The following is a 14,793-nucleotide window of genomic DNA, read 5'->3' on the forward strand; positions in this document are numbered from 1 at the left end:
GAAGACCCCCAGGGTAGGGGAGAGCACCACCTTCCTTGGGAGCCCATTCCAGACCTTGGCCACTCGAACTGTGAAGAAGTTATTCCTAATGTCCAATCTAAATCTGCTCTCTGCTAGCTTGTGGACATTATTTCTTGTAACCCCCGGGGGCACCTTGGTGAATAAATACTCACCAATTCCCTTCTGTGCCCCCGTGATGAACTTATAGGCAGCCACAAGGTCGCCTCTCAACCTTCTCTTGCGGAGGCTGAAAAGGTCCAGTTTCTCTAGTCTCTCCTCGTAGGGCTTGGTCTGCAGGCCCTTGACCATACGAGTTGCCCTTCTCTGGACCCTCTCCAGGTTATCCGCATCCTTCTTGAAGTGTGGCGCCCAGAATTGCACGCAGTACTCCAACTGCGGTCTGACCAGCGCCCGATAGAGGGGAAGTATCACCTCCCTGGACCTATTCGTCATGCATCTGCTGATGCACGATAAAGTGCCATTGGCTTTTCTGATGGCTTCGTCACACTGCCAACTCAAGTTCATCTTGGAGTCCACTAGGACTCCAAGATCCCTTTCCACTTCCGTGCCACCCAGCAGGTCATTCCCTAGGCTGTAGGTGTGCTGGACATTTTTCCTCCCTAGGTGCAGCACTTTGCATTTCTCCTTGTTGAACTGCATCCTGTTGTTTTCTGCCCACTTGTGCAACCTGTCCAGGTCTGCCTGCAGCTGTTCCCTGCCCTCCGGCGTGTCCACTTCTCCCCATAGCTTTGTGTCATCTGCAAACTTGGACAGAGTACATTTGACTCCCTCGTCCAAGTCAATGATGAAGACATTAAAGAGTATCGGTCCAAGGACCGAGCCCTGCGGGACCCCACTGCCCACACCCTTCCAGGTTGAGACCGCCCCATCCACCATGACTCTTTGGGTGCGGCCCTCTAGCCAATTCGCCACCCACCGGACTGTGCAGTCATCCACATCACAGCCTCTTAACTTGTTCACCAGTATGGGGTGGGATACCGTATCGAAGGCCTTCCTGAAGTCTAAGTATACGACATCCACCCTTCCTCCTGTGTCCAGGCGTTTCGTAACCTGGTCATAGAAAGAGACTAGATTGGTCAGGCACGATCTGCCCGCCACAAACCTGTGCTGGTTTCCCCTCAGCATAATTTGCCCTGCCGGGCTCTCACAAATGTTTCTGGCCTCCTTGCCCCATTCCTGCCTTCTGAGGTCTTGATCTTTTGGTGGGGGGCCCAGAGCAGAAAAGGCTTCCCCCTGTGCCTGGGGGGCAGTGGTGATGGATGTGGCAGGGTGCGATGTTTCTCAGGGAGCCCCACGATGGGGGTATCCTGGAGGGAAGCCACAGATTTCTGGAGCTTGCTGCTGGGAGGTCTACAGCTGGCAGTTGTCTCATTCTGGTTGTCTGGGAGTCCCTCTTCTTTGGCTGTTGTGCATGGGGGGCATAAGAGACTATGTCACTTGGGGCAGGGTGTCGGCGTGAAGGGAGCTGTGGCTGGCAGGGGCTGAGGAAGAGCTGTGCTGGCCTGAGCAATGGGAGGGGGGCCGCAGGCCTGGTGAGCATACAGGCAGGGGCGGATTAATGCATGGGACTGTGGGGCCTAGTCCCAGGGGCCCTTGACAGTCAGGGGCCCCTGGAGCGCATGGGGCAGCATGGCCCAGGCAGACACCATGGCCATTGGCATCCGGAGAAAATGTCACATGCCTCCTCACTTCCAGCCGGGTCAGGGCCAAGGGATAGGTGTGGGCATGGGGCTCCCTGCAGGCAGTGGTGGCTTCCTAGGGTGTCTGCTGCCAGATGGCCCCTTGCTTGGCCCCGCTCCCACTCCCACTCCCACTTCCACTTCCACTTCCTCTTCCACTCCCTGCCATCTGTGGGCAGCCACCACCCCAGCACCATCAAGACAGGCAAGGACAGCCCTTCCCTCCCCACTCAGGATGTCATCTTTCCATTGTACTCGGCCTTGGTGAAGCCACAGCTGGAGTACTGCATCCAATTCTGGGCTCCACAATTTAAGAAGGATGTCGAGAAGCTTGAGAGAGTCCAGAGGAGAGCCACACGTATGATCAGAGGGCAGGAGAATAGGCCTTATGAAGAGAAGCTGAGAGCCATGGGACTCTTCAGCCTAGAAAAGCGCAGGCTCAGGGGTGACCTGGTGGCAGCCTGTAAGTATGTAAGGGGTGTATATCGGGATCTGGGGGAACGTCTGTTCACCAGAGCACCCCAAGGAATAACAAGGCACCTACTCTGGACTCATTCAAGAAATGTTTGGATGCTTATCTTGCTAGGATCCTTTGACCCTAGCTGACTTCCTTCTCCTGGGGCAGGGGGCTGGACTTGATGATCCTTGAAGTTCCTTCCAGCCCTAATTATGATGAAATCTATGAAACCTAGGATGGCAGAGGAGTGGGTGGGGAGCTGGAGGTGGAGCTCATGCCTATCCCCCACCAAAGCCGGTCCCAGCCCCAGCCTGTCCCATGGTGTTGGGGGACCACAGCTCTGGCTGCATGGCAGCTGCTGGGTGGAGGGTCCAGACTGGGGTTGAGGTCACCTTCACCTCATTGGTGCTTGCACCCGTAGCTCACCCCAGACATGCTGAGGAGGCTGGGTTGGCCCAGCCACAGCCCCCTGCCAGACACAGAGGAAACCTGCCCTTGCCTGAGGCAGGGCCTCCAATTTTCTGTTTGCCCAATTAATGTGAAGCCATGTCAGAGTGTTGCCCAGTCTGGAGGGGCTGGCATGGAGTAATAAACAGAAATCATGCGCATTTGGCTCTGCCCAAAGCTTTATGCCCGCCCCCCTCCCCAAGCCAGCCCTGGCTCCAGCCTGTCCTGCAGTGTTGGGGGACCACAGTGTGGGCTGCATGACCCTCAGTGGCACACACATGCTCTGGCTCACCCTGGACATGCCAAAGAGGCCAGATAGGCCCAGCTGGAGCCCCCTGGCAGGCACAGAGGGAACCTGCCTTTGCCTGGTGGGGGGGGAGGATCCAATTTTCTGTTTGCCCAAGGACTCAATTAATCTTAACCACAGGTAAAAGATGGGGAATTAGCTCAAATGGTAGAATGCATGCTTTGCATGTGAGAAGTAGTGGGATTGATGCCTGCATTATCTAGTAGCTCATTTTGCCTTTTATCCTGGCATTCCCATGCTAAGGATGCAGTGCTGAAATGGAGAGGCACATTCCTCCGTACCTCGCAGGAGAGCTGTTTTTGTGCATGAGGGCTGTGGTGCGGCCAGGCAAAAAAAGCAACAGCAAACTCTTGACTCAGAACAAAGGTGCAACAAGCCAGTAAGGAGTCAAACCTACAATCACCTGCTCTGTAGTCAGGAGCATTATCCATTACACCACTACCCCATGGCTGATGCAGTAGCTGCTAGCTGCTGTTAAAGTGTGAACCCACATCCTGATGTGCCATCTGGAGCTGGGACAGGACAGAATAACCCCATGCCACCACGTCTGCCTGGAAGAGTGCCCAGCAGTGATGCAGTTGTGGGTGCAAAGTCATGCCTTGGTCAAGGGCACTTTTGGCTCTGTCCAAAGCCTCACATGCCCCCCCCAGCAAGTCGGTCCTGGCCCCAGCCTGTCCCACAGTTCCCTCCTGGCATTCGCAGAGGGAACCTACCCTTGTCTGGTGGGGGGCATCCAATTTTATGTTTTCTCAGGGCCCCAAAAGTCTTTAAACTAGTAGGGGAGTTAGCTCAGATGGTAGAGTGCTCGCTAAACATACGAGAGGTAGCAGGGTTGGTGGTTACATTCTCCAGCAGCTTGAGTTGCTGTTTGTCCCAGCATGCCCACGTTGTGGCTGCAGCTGAAACAGGGACTGGCAAAAGGGCATGTTCTTTCGTGTCTCCTAGGAGGGCTGTTTTTCTGCATGTGGGGTGTGGTGCAGCTGAGCAAGCAAGGGCATGTGGCAGGCACAAGAGAGCTTTTGGCTCAGGAAAATAAAAAGGGAACAAGCCAGGCAGGAATCAAACCTACAGTCTTGTGATCTGTACTCAAACACATTACCCATTGCACACCCAGGTCATAATTACTGAGTGTGCCCAGCTGCAAGTGAAGGGTGAGCCTGGTTCCTGGTGCTCTGTCCTGGGCCCCATGCCCCCTTTCCCTCCTGACAGCTCACGGGGATGCAGGTGGGTGGGCGCAGAGCTCACCAGCAGACTCTTTGGCCCCCGTTCTGCTTTGGCAATGCATCAAGATGGGGCATGAGACAGGGCCTGCTGCTTAAGCTCCAGGAGGCTGCCCAGTCTGAAGGAGCTGGCATGCAGGCCAAAACAGAAATTGTGCCGAGGAGGAGGAGGACACCATTGCCCCTGCCCAAAGCCTGGTTTGGTGGCCACAGGCCCATCCGCCAGGGACCGTGCATCAGACTCATGGTTCCCAAGAGCTGTTTTTAAAGGATCCTGCACATAGAGGCTTTCACGGCAAGTGGAACAAGCATGCCACCAAGGCTTGGGTTGGGGCCACCTTCATATCGACGGTGCTGATAGTCTGTGGCTCAGAAAGAAAATGCTCGGTACGAGCCAGATAGGAGTCGAACCTACAATCTTCTGATTCGTAGTCAGACGCGTTATCCATTGCGCCACTGGCCCACAACTGCTATGTAGATGCAGCTGGTGGTGAAGGGCTAGACTGCTTCCAGGTGCTCTGTCCAGAGCCCAGTGCCCACTTTCCCTCCTGGTGGCTCATGGGGACGTGGGCGGGTAGGTGTAGAGCTCGCCAGCAGGCTCTTTGGCCCCTGTTCTACTTGTGCAATGCAGCAAGGCTGGGCATGAGACGGGACCCACTGCTCCAGCGCTGGGAGGCTGCCAGTCAGAAGGCCCAGGTGTGGGGCAGAAACAGAAATTATGCCTAGGTGGAGGGCACCTTCGGCTTTGTCCAAAGCCTTGTGTGTTCCCCACCCCCACCAGGCTGACCCTGGCTTCAGCCCTCTGGCATGTGCAGAGGGAACCTGCCCTCACTTGGTGGGGGGCCTCCAATTTTCTGATCAACCAGGGCCCCATTAAACCTTATAGCTACCGGGGGTTTAGTTCAGATGGTAGAGCACTTCCCTAACGTGTGAGAGGCAGCAGAATTGATGCCTCCATTCTCCAGCAGCCTTGGTTGCCTTCTGTCCCAGCATGCCAGCGATGTAGGTATAACGAGTGCTGGGCATGTTCCTCTGCGCCTCCTAGGAGGGCTGTTTTGGTGCAGGAGGGGTGTTGTGTGGCTTAGCAAGCCAGGGCATGCAGCAGGCACTAGGGCTGTGCAAAATTTCACCAGCTGTTTTGTTTTGACACTCATTTTGGGCTCAAAATGGTGAAATCAAAATGAAACCAAGGGCTTCAAAACAGCCTCAAAAGAAAATGAGGCTAGTCAAAACTTTTCAAAAGTTTGAAGGGGCCAGGTGAGAACCAGGGCTGCGCTCCCAGAGGCTCCAGGCTGAGCCCCAAACAAGAACAAGCAGCAGGCACAAGAGGAACATGCCCCTTGGCCAGCCCTCATTTCAGCTGTAGTTACTCTGGGACAAAAGACAACCCAAGCCGCTGGCGAATACAGGAATCTTGCAGGCTAAGCGAGCACTCGACCATCTGAGTGAACTCCCCTGCTGCACTAAGGTTTATTGGGGCCCTGGGAAAACAGAAAATTGGAGGCCCCCTGCCAGGCGAGGGCAGGTAACCTCTGCAAATGCCAGGGGCCTGTGGCTGGGCCCCCGTTCTGCTTGGGCAATATACGTTTCCCCAGCTGTGGTTGCCCAACACCATTGGATTGGCCTAGGCTGGGGCCAGCTTTGGTGGGGGGCAAAAGCTCCACCTCCAGACCAGCACCTGCCCCTCCAATATCCTAAAGATACTGTCTCTCACTGAATCTCCCTGGCAGTGAGAACTGTCCTTCCCTAACAGACTGATGTTATACTTACAGACCACGTCTTTTAAAATATTAATTCATCATTGTCTGGAAGGACCTGGTTCATGGCCCCAGGGTATGTCCCCACCCGCAAGGATGACGAATAAACAAACTTCCATGAAATGCTAAACCTTAGCGACTGCTGCTCTTCAGTCACTTAAACTTTGAAGCTTTGTAAGCCACCGAAGCAACTCAGCATTTCTCACTTGGAAGTTGTTATCATGCTGTACAATCCTGGCCCTATTATGACACATAAAAAATGCATTTTATATGAAATGCCACAATGCATATACACCTAGGCTAAGTGCAGACAGTCAAAATGCCAGAGGCTGAACCAAGCCAGCAGGTGGATTTGCTCTGATGGTAGAGCGCTTGCTTAGCATGTGAGAAGTAGCAGGATGGGTACCTGTGTTCTGCAGAAGTTTGTGGTTACTTGGGCCGCACTTTCAGGAAGGAAATCTGAAAAGCCAAACCAACTGCAGAGCTGAGGCTAGCAAAACAAATTAAAGACAGCAAAGTCTTTTTTTGTAGGTATCTAGAGAGTAAAAGGAAGGTGCAGGGCAGCATGGGACCCCTATCTACAAGCAGGAGCAATTAGGGCCAGACAGCGGGGACAAGGCTGAGCTCTTCAATGAGTTTTTTGCCTCAGTGTTCATGAACAAGGGTCAAGACAAGTCTCCTAATGGGTTCTTAGATGGACATCAGAGGGACACCAGCCCACCGACTGTCGATGCTGACTTGGTGCAGAGTTATTTGGATGGTCTGGATGTGTCAGCAGTCCCAGGTGAGCTCCATCTGAGGGTACTGAAGGAAGTGGCCGGTGTCACAGCAGAACCACTGGCATGGCTGTTTGAGCACTCGTGGCACTCAGGTCAGGTCCCGGAGGAGTAGAAAAGGGCCAAAGTGGTCCCTATTTTCAAGAAGGGAAGGAAGGAGGACACAACTAATTATAGGCCAGTCAGTCTCATCTTCATCCTTGGAAAAGTCTTTGAAAAGATTAGTAAGGATTATATTTGTGGGAGTCCTGTGGGAAAAATAATCCATCAGGGCAACTCTACCATGTGAGCTAATTCCCCTGCTGGTATAAGTTCACAGGAGCACTTGTGAACAGAAACTTGGAGGCCCGCCACCAGGTGAGGGCAGGTTCCCTCTGAGAATGCCAGGGGACTGTGGCTGGGCCCACCCCACCTCCTCAGCACATCTGGGGCAAGCCAGATGGCATGAGCACCACTGAGATGAAGCCGGTTACAGCCCTAACCTCACCCCTCTGCCCAGCAGCTTGCCACATAGTCAGAGCTGCAGTCCCCCAGCACCTTTGGATTGGCCAGAATGGGGATCAGTGTCGGCGGGGGGCACAAGCTCCATCTCCGGACCCCCCCCTCTGCTGGCCCAGGCAGGGTGGTATGGGGTTGTCCTGTCCTGTCCCCGTCCCAGCAACACTCTCCCCGTCCCAGAGCAGCACCTGTATTTCAGCACTGCATCCTTAGCGTGGGCATGTGAGGATAAAAGGAAATATAGGCTACTGGAGAAACTGGGCTTCCATCCTGCTACCTCTCATATGCAAATTGTGTGCTGTAGCATCTGGGCTAATTTCCCTACATGCCTAGGTGGCTTAAGATTAATTGAGTCCCTGGGCAAACAGAAAATTGGAAGGGCCCACAACACCAGGCATGGGCAGGTTCCTTCTGTGCCTGCCAGGAGGTTGTGGCTTGGCCAATCCGTCCTCTTTGGCATGTGCAGGGTGAGCCAGGGGGCACAAGCACCACTGAAAGTCATGCAGCTGGTGCTGTGGTCCCCCAGCACTGTGGGGCAGGCTAGGAGCAGGGTCAGCCTGGACGGTGAGGAGGGGACACACGGGGCTTCCAAGTCTCCCATCTTGCCGTTCTGCTTTCATCCTCATTTGCTGAATCAGTGCAATTTATCACCACCAAGTAATTTCTGTGACAAGTGGTGTCGACACCTTCACAGTCAGATGGGTCGCTAACTGGCTGAAGGGTCGCACTCAGAGAGCGGTGGTGGATGGGTCATTTTTGCCCTGGAGGGATGTGGGCAGTAGGGTCCCCTGGGGCTCAGTCCTTGGGCCCGCACTGTTCAACATCTTCATCAGCGACTTGGACGAGAGGGTAAAAAGCACCTTTTTCAAATTCGCAGATGACACTAAGATGTGGGGGGAAGTGGGCATGCTAGAAGGGAGGGACAGGCTGCAATTGGATCTGGACAGGTTACAGGGGTGGGCGGATGAGAACAGGATGGTTTCAACACTGACAAGTGCAAGGTGCTGCACCTGGGGAGGAAGACCCAGCAGCAGACCTACAGGCTGGGGAACTCTCTTCTCGTCAGTGCAGAGGCAGAAAAGGATGTTGGAGTAATTATTGATGCCACGATAAACATGGGCTCGCAGTGTAGGGACGCAGTCAGGAAGGCCAACTACACCTTGTTGTGGATCCACAGATTCATCTCAAGCAGGTCCAAGGAGGTGATCCTCCCCCTCTACGCGACACTGGTCAGGCTGCAGCTGGAGTACTGCGTCCAGTTCTAGGCACTGCATGTCAGGAGGGATGTGGCCAGCATGGAGAGGGTCCAGAACAGAACCACCCACATGATCAGGGGTCAGCAGAGCAGGCCCTACGAGGAGAGCCTGAGGGACCTGAACCTGTTCAGCCTCCACAAGAGAAGGCTGAGGGGGATCTAGTGGCTGTTTACAAACTAGTCAGAGGGGACCAGCAGGCACTGGGGGAGTCCCTGTTCCCCCGAGCACTCCCAGGAGTGACAAAAAATACTGGTCACAAGCTGGCAAAGGGTAGATTCAGACTAGATATCAGGAGGCGTGACTTCGCAGTCAGGGTGGCTAGGACCTGGAACCAACTTCCAAGGGACGTGGTGTTGGCTCCTACCCTGGGGGTCTTTAAGAGGAGGCTGGATGAACACCTTGCTGGGATCGTTTGACCCCAGTGCTCTTTCCTGCCATGGCAGGGGGTCGGACTTGATGATCTGCTCAGGTCCCTTCTGACCCCACAAACTATGAAACTATGAAACTATGATATTGGCTGATAGCTCCATTGAAAGCCCAGCATTTGTTTTACCATCTCAAAACATTTTTTTTCCCTTACCACTGGAATATCGCTTTCCTCCTCTCACACCTCTGGTGCACCCTTTTTCCACTCTTATCTCCTCACCTGCCCACAGGTCTTGTTAGAGGAACCCACCTTTTCCCTGTTGCTGCTAGCAAAGCAAGCCATGGTGCCCGGCTGCACCCATGCTTACACCTGATGCACTCTTGCAGCGTTATCTGCTCAATGTTTGCCTCCAGCTCTACCTAGAATCAGTGAGGATACTTCTGCTACAGAAAGTGTGGCCATAACTGAAAATGGTAAGGACAGTTCCCTGGGAGAGGGGACAAACAGAAGGCCTCCGACCAGGCAAGGGCAGGTTTCCTCTGCAAATGCCAGGGGGCTGCAGCTGGGCCCACCTGGCCTCCTTGGTGACTCTGTAGGTATAAGTCTCTTTGGACCCCTGGACCAGCAGAAAATTGGAGGCCCCACACCATGCCAGGGGGTTGCGGCTGTCCTGACCCAACCTCCTTGGCACATCCAAGGTGAGCCAGGTGACTGCTGTGGTCCCCCAGCACTGTGGGACAGGTTGCAGCTAAGGTTGGCCTGGATGGCAGGGTGGGGGACACAGCTTTGGGCAGAGCCAAAGGTGCCCTCCACCTATTGATACTTTCCATTTCTGCCCCCACGCCAGCCCTGTTGGACCGGCAGCCTGCCAGAGCTGGAGCGGTGGGCCCCGCTTCATGCCCAGCCTTGTTGCATTGCCCAAGCAGAACGGGGGCCAAACAGCGTGCTGGCAAGCTCTATGCCCATGCGCCTGCATCCCCATCAGCTGCCAGGAGGGAAAGGGGGTAATGGGCCCTGGGCAGAGCACCAGGCAGTGGGCTCAACATTCACCAGCAGCTAGGAGCACATGGTCCATCATGGGCCAGCGGTGCAATGGATAACTCATAGATTCATAGATTCTTAGATGTTAGGGTCGGAAGGGACCTCAATAGATCATCAAGTCCGACCCCCTGCATAAGCAGGAAAGAGTGCTGGGTCTAAATGACCCCAGCTAGATACCCGTCTAACCTCCTCTTGAAGACCCCCAGGGTAGGGGAGAGCACCACCTCCCTTGGGAGCCCTTTCCAGACCTTGGCCACTCGAACTGTGAAGAAGTTCTTCCTAATGTCCAATCTAAATCTGCTCTCTGCTAGCTTGTGGCCATTGTTTCTTGTAACCCCCGGGGGCGCCTTGGTGAATAAATACTCACCAATTCCCTTCTGTGCCCCCGTGATGAACTTATAGGCAGCCACAAGGTCGCCTCTCAACCTTCTCTTGCGGAGGCTGAAAAGGTCCAGTTTCTCTAGTCTCTCCTCGTAGGGCTTGGTCTGCAGGCCCTTGACCATACGAGTTGCCCTTCTCTGGACCCTCTCCAGGTTATCTGCATCCTTCTTGAAGTGTGGCGCCCAGAATTGCACGCAGTACTCCAACTGCGGTCTGACCAACGCCCTATAGAGGGGAAGTATCACCTCCCTGGACCTATTCGTCATGCATCTGCTGATGCACGATAAAGTGCCATTGGCTTTTCTGATGGCTTCGTCACACTGCCGGCTCATGTTCAACTTGGAGTCCACTAGGACTCCAAGATCCCTTTCCACCTCCGTGCCACCCAGCAGGTCATTCCCTAGGCTGTAGGTGTGCTGGACATTTTTCCTCCCTAGGTGCAGCACTTTGCATTTCTCCTTGTTGAACTGCATCCTGTTGTTTTCTGCCCACTTGTCCAGCCTATCCAGGTCTGCCTGTAGTTGTTCCCTGCCCTCCGGTGTGTCCACTTCTCCCCATAGCTTTGTGTCATCTGCAAACTTGGACAGAGTACATTTCACTCCCACGTCCAAGTCGCTGATGAAGACATTAAAGAGTATCGGTCCAAGGACCGAACCCTGCGGGACCCCACTGCCCACACCCTTCCAGGTCGAGACCGACCCATCCACCACGACTCTCTGGGTGCGGCCCTCCAGCCAATTCACCACCCACCGGACTGTGCAGTCATCCACATCACAGCCTCTTAATTTGTTCACCAGTATGGGGTGGGATACCGTATCGAAGGCCTTCCTGAAGTCCAGGTATACGACATCCACCCCTCCTCCTGTGTCCAGGCGTTTCGTAACCTGGTCATAGAAAGAGACTAGGTTGGTCAGGCACGATCTGCCCGCCACAAACCCGTGCTGCTTTCCCCTCAGCATAATTTGTCCTGCCGGGCTCTCACAAATGTGAGCCTTGATAATTTTTTCAAATACTTTACCAAGGATGGAGGTGAGACTGACCGGCCTATAGTTGCCCGGGTCCTCCTTCCTCCCCTTTTTGAAAATAGGGACCACGTTAGCCCTTTTCCAGTCCTCCGGGACTTGGCCCATGTGCCACGAGCATTCGAATATTCCCGCCAGTGGCTCAGCAATGACGTCGGCCAGTGCCTTCAGCACCCTGGGATGGAGCCCATCCGGGCCTGCCGACTTAAAGGCATCCAGTTCTTCCAAATGACTCTGCACCACCTCAGGATCTACGCATGGAAGTCTGGCGCCTTGCTGCTGCCTCTCTACACCCCCAGTGAGAGACTTGTCGTGCCCCTCACTTAGGAACACTGAGGCAAAGAACTCATTGAGGAGTTCAGCCTTGTCCCCTCTATCTGTCACCAATTGCTTCTGCCCATTTAGCAGGGGTCCTATTCCTCCCTGGGCCTTCCTTTTACTCCCTATGTATCTAAAAAACAAGTTCTTGTTGTCCTTTACTTGGGTTGCCATCCTCAGCTCCATGGTAGCTTTGGCCCGCCTAACTGCCTCCCTACAAGCACGAGCAAAGGAGATATATTCATCTTTAGTGATCTCACCCTGTTTCCACTTTTTATGTGCTCCCCTTTTGGCCCTTAGGCTGCCCTGGATTTCTCTGGTCAGCCATGAAAGCCTCCTGGCCCCTTTCCCTTTTTTGCCTCGCTCGGGGATCGTCTTGCTTTGTGCCCAAAGGATCGTTTCCTTTAGGCATAGCCACCCTTCTTGGGCACCCATCCCATCAAAACTCCTACTCTGCAGTGCTTCCTTGACTAATCGCCTGAGTGCAATGAGATCAGCTTTCCTAAAGTCTAGCACTTTCACCCTACTAGTTACCTTACCCACTCGCCGTCTTATGTTGAATTCTATCATAAGGTGATCACTGTCTCCCAGATAGCTACCGATTTGGAGGTCCCCTATCATGTCATCTCCCGTTGCCAATACCAGATCCAGTATGGCATTCCCCCTAGTGGGACCATACACCTCCTGTGTCAGGTGGAGGTCCTGTACACAAATTAGAAACCTGCGTGAGCGATGGGACCTTGCTGTCTGCGTCTCCCAGCAGATGTCCGGGTAGTTTAGGTCCCCCATGACTACTGCCTCTTTAGCTTTTATGGTCTCCGAGAGTTGCCTCAGGAGCCCCGCATCTATTTCTTCCCCTTGGTGTTTGGGGTCTGTAACAGACCCCTACCACCAAATCCCTTTCTCCTTGCCCCCCATGTAGCCTAACCCACAATCCTTCTACTTCCTCAGCCTCGGATTCTGTCTTGATGAGGGTTGATGTATATTGCTCACTGACATAAAGTGCAACCCCCCCCCCCCTTCTTCCCCGACCTGTCCTTTCTGTACAATCTATAGCCCTCAATATGTACCGCCCAGTCATGGGATGAATCCCACCAGGTCTCTGTTAGCCCCACTAAATCATAGGTGTTTAGTGCAAGCAGGAGCGCTAGTTCATCCTGCTTGTTCCCCATGCTCCTAGCATTAGTATATAGGCACTTGAGCCCTGCGACTGACAGGGCTTAAGTGCCTATATATATATAGGCACTATATATATATAACTCATCTGACTACGGCTCTGAAAACTGTTGGCTTGACTTCTGCCTGGTATGTATTGCCTGTCTTTTTCCAAGCCAAGAGGTCTCTTGTGCGTGCCCCTTGCCCTTGCTTGCTGCGCTGCACCACACCCCTCATGCAACAAAACAGCGAAGCAACCCTCCTCCAACATGCCCAGCCCCCATTTCAGCTGCAGCATTGGCATGCTGGGACAAAAACAACCCTACGTGCTGGAGAATGCAAGCATGAATCCCACTACCTCCTGCATGCTAAGTGAGCACTCTACCATGTGAACTAATTCCCCTGCTGCTGTGTCCAGTGCCGTGCATGTGCCTTATCATTCCCAAGAGCTGTGTCTGAAGGAGCCTGTGCATATAGGCTTGCATGTCACCAAGGCTGGGCCTGGGGCCACGTTCAAATCAGTGGTGCCCATGGCATCTGGCTTGGTAAAAAAAATCTAGTATAAGCCAGGAAAGATTGATCCTACAACTTTCTGATCTATAGTCAGATGTGTTATCCACTGCACCAGCGGCACACAAACACTATGCACCCCCAGCTGCTGGTGAAAGGTGATCCCACTTCCAGGTGCTCTGTCCAGAGCCCCATGCACCCTTTCCCTCCTGGCAGCTCATGGGGAGGCAGGCAGGTGGGCATAGAGCTCGCCAGTGGGCTCTTTGACCCCCATTGTGCTTGGGCAATGCAGCAAGCCTGGCCATGAGATGGGGTCCATTGCTCCAGAGCTGCGAAGCTGCCAGTCTGAAAGGGCTGTCGTGGGGGCAGAAACAGAAATTATGCCTAGGTGGAGGGCACTTTTGGCTCTGTCCAAAGCCTCGTGTGTCCACCCCACCCCCACCAAACCGACCCTGGCTCCAGCACCCTGGCATTCACAGAGAGAACTTGCCCTCACCTGGTGCAGGCCTGTTTGCCCAGGGCCATGATAGACCTTTTAGCTGCAGTGGATTTAGCTCAGATGGTAAAGCCCTTGCTTAGTACGCATAAGGCAGTAACATTGATATCCACATTCTCCGGCTTCTTGGGTTGCCTTTTGTCCCAACGTGCCAGTGATTTGGGTGAAATGGGGGCTGGGCATGTTCCTGTGTGCCTCCCAGGGGGGCTGTTTTGCTGCAGGAGGGGTGTTGTGTGGCTCAGCAAGCCAGGGCATGCAGCAAGCACTATGGCTGTGCGAAATATCACCGGCTGTTTTGTTTTGACACTGTTTCATAGAATCATAGCAGTCGGGTTGGAAGGGACCTTGTAGATCTTCAAGTCCCACCCCCTGCCTGGGCAGGAGGGAAACTGGGCTCAAATGACTCCAGCAAGGTGTTCATCCAGCCTCTTCTTAAAGACCCCCAAGGTAGAAGCCAGCACCACTTCCCTTGGAAGCTGGTTCCAGATCCTAGCCGCCCTGACAGTGAAGTAGTTCCTACGGATGTCTAATCTAAACCTGCTCTCCAACAACTTGTGGCCGTTATTCCTTGTTATCCTGGGGGTCGCTGGGGGAAACAAGGTCTCTCCCAAACCCTTCTGGTCCCCCCTAGTGAGTTTATAGACGGTCACCAGGTCCCCCCTCAGCCTTCTCTTGTGAAGGATGAACAGGTTCAGGTCCTGGAGCCTCTCATTTTATGGTCTGCCCTGCTGTCCCCGGATCATGCAGGTGGCCTCCTCTGGACCCTCTCAATGTTGTCCACATCCCTCTTGAAGTGGGGTGCCCAGAACTGGACACAGTACTCCAGCTGCGGCCTGACCAGTGTCGCGTAGAGGGGGAGGATCACCTCCTGGGACCTACCTGAGATGCACCTGTGGATGCACGATAAGGTCCAGTGAGCCCTGCCAACCGTGACCTCGCATTGTCGGCCCATGTTCATCTTGGAGTCAATGATGACTCCAAGATCCCTTTCTGCCTCCGTGCTCTCAAGAAAGGAGTTTCCCATCTTATAAGTGTGCTGCTGGTTACTACTGCCCAAGTGCAGCCCCCTGCACTTGTCCGTATTG

General features: G+C 54.0%; 1 non-coding gene across 1 annotated transcript; it reads right to left on the bottom strand.

Moving 5' to 3' along the window:
* Positions 1 to 4,521: 4,521 nt before the first annotated feature.
* TRNAR-ACG (transfer RNA arginine (anticodon ACG)) lies at positions 4,522 to 4,594 on the bottom strand. The gene has a single exon. It is a non-coding gene; the product is annotated as a tRNA-Arg (tRNA).
* Between the last annotated feature and the right edge of the window lie 10,199 nt (positions 4,595 to 14,793).

This window comes from Alligator mississippiensis, chromosome 3, assembly GCF_030867095.1.
Source record: "Alligator mississippiensis isolate rAllMis1 chromosome 3, rAllMis1, whole genome shotgun sequence".
NCBI classification, from domain to species: domain Eukaryota; kingdom Metazoa; phylum Chordata; order Crocodylia; family Alligatoridae; genus Alligator; species Alligator mississippiensis.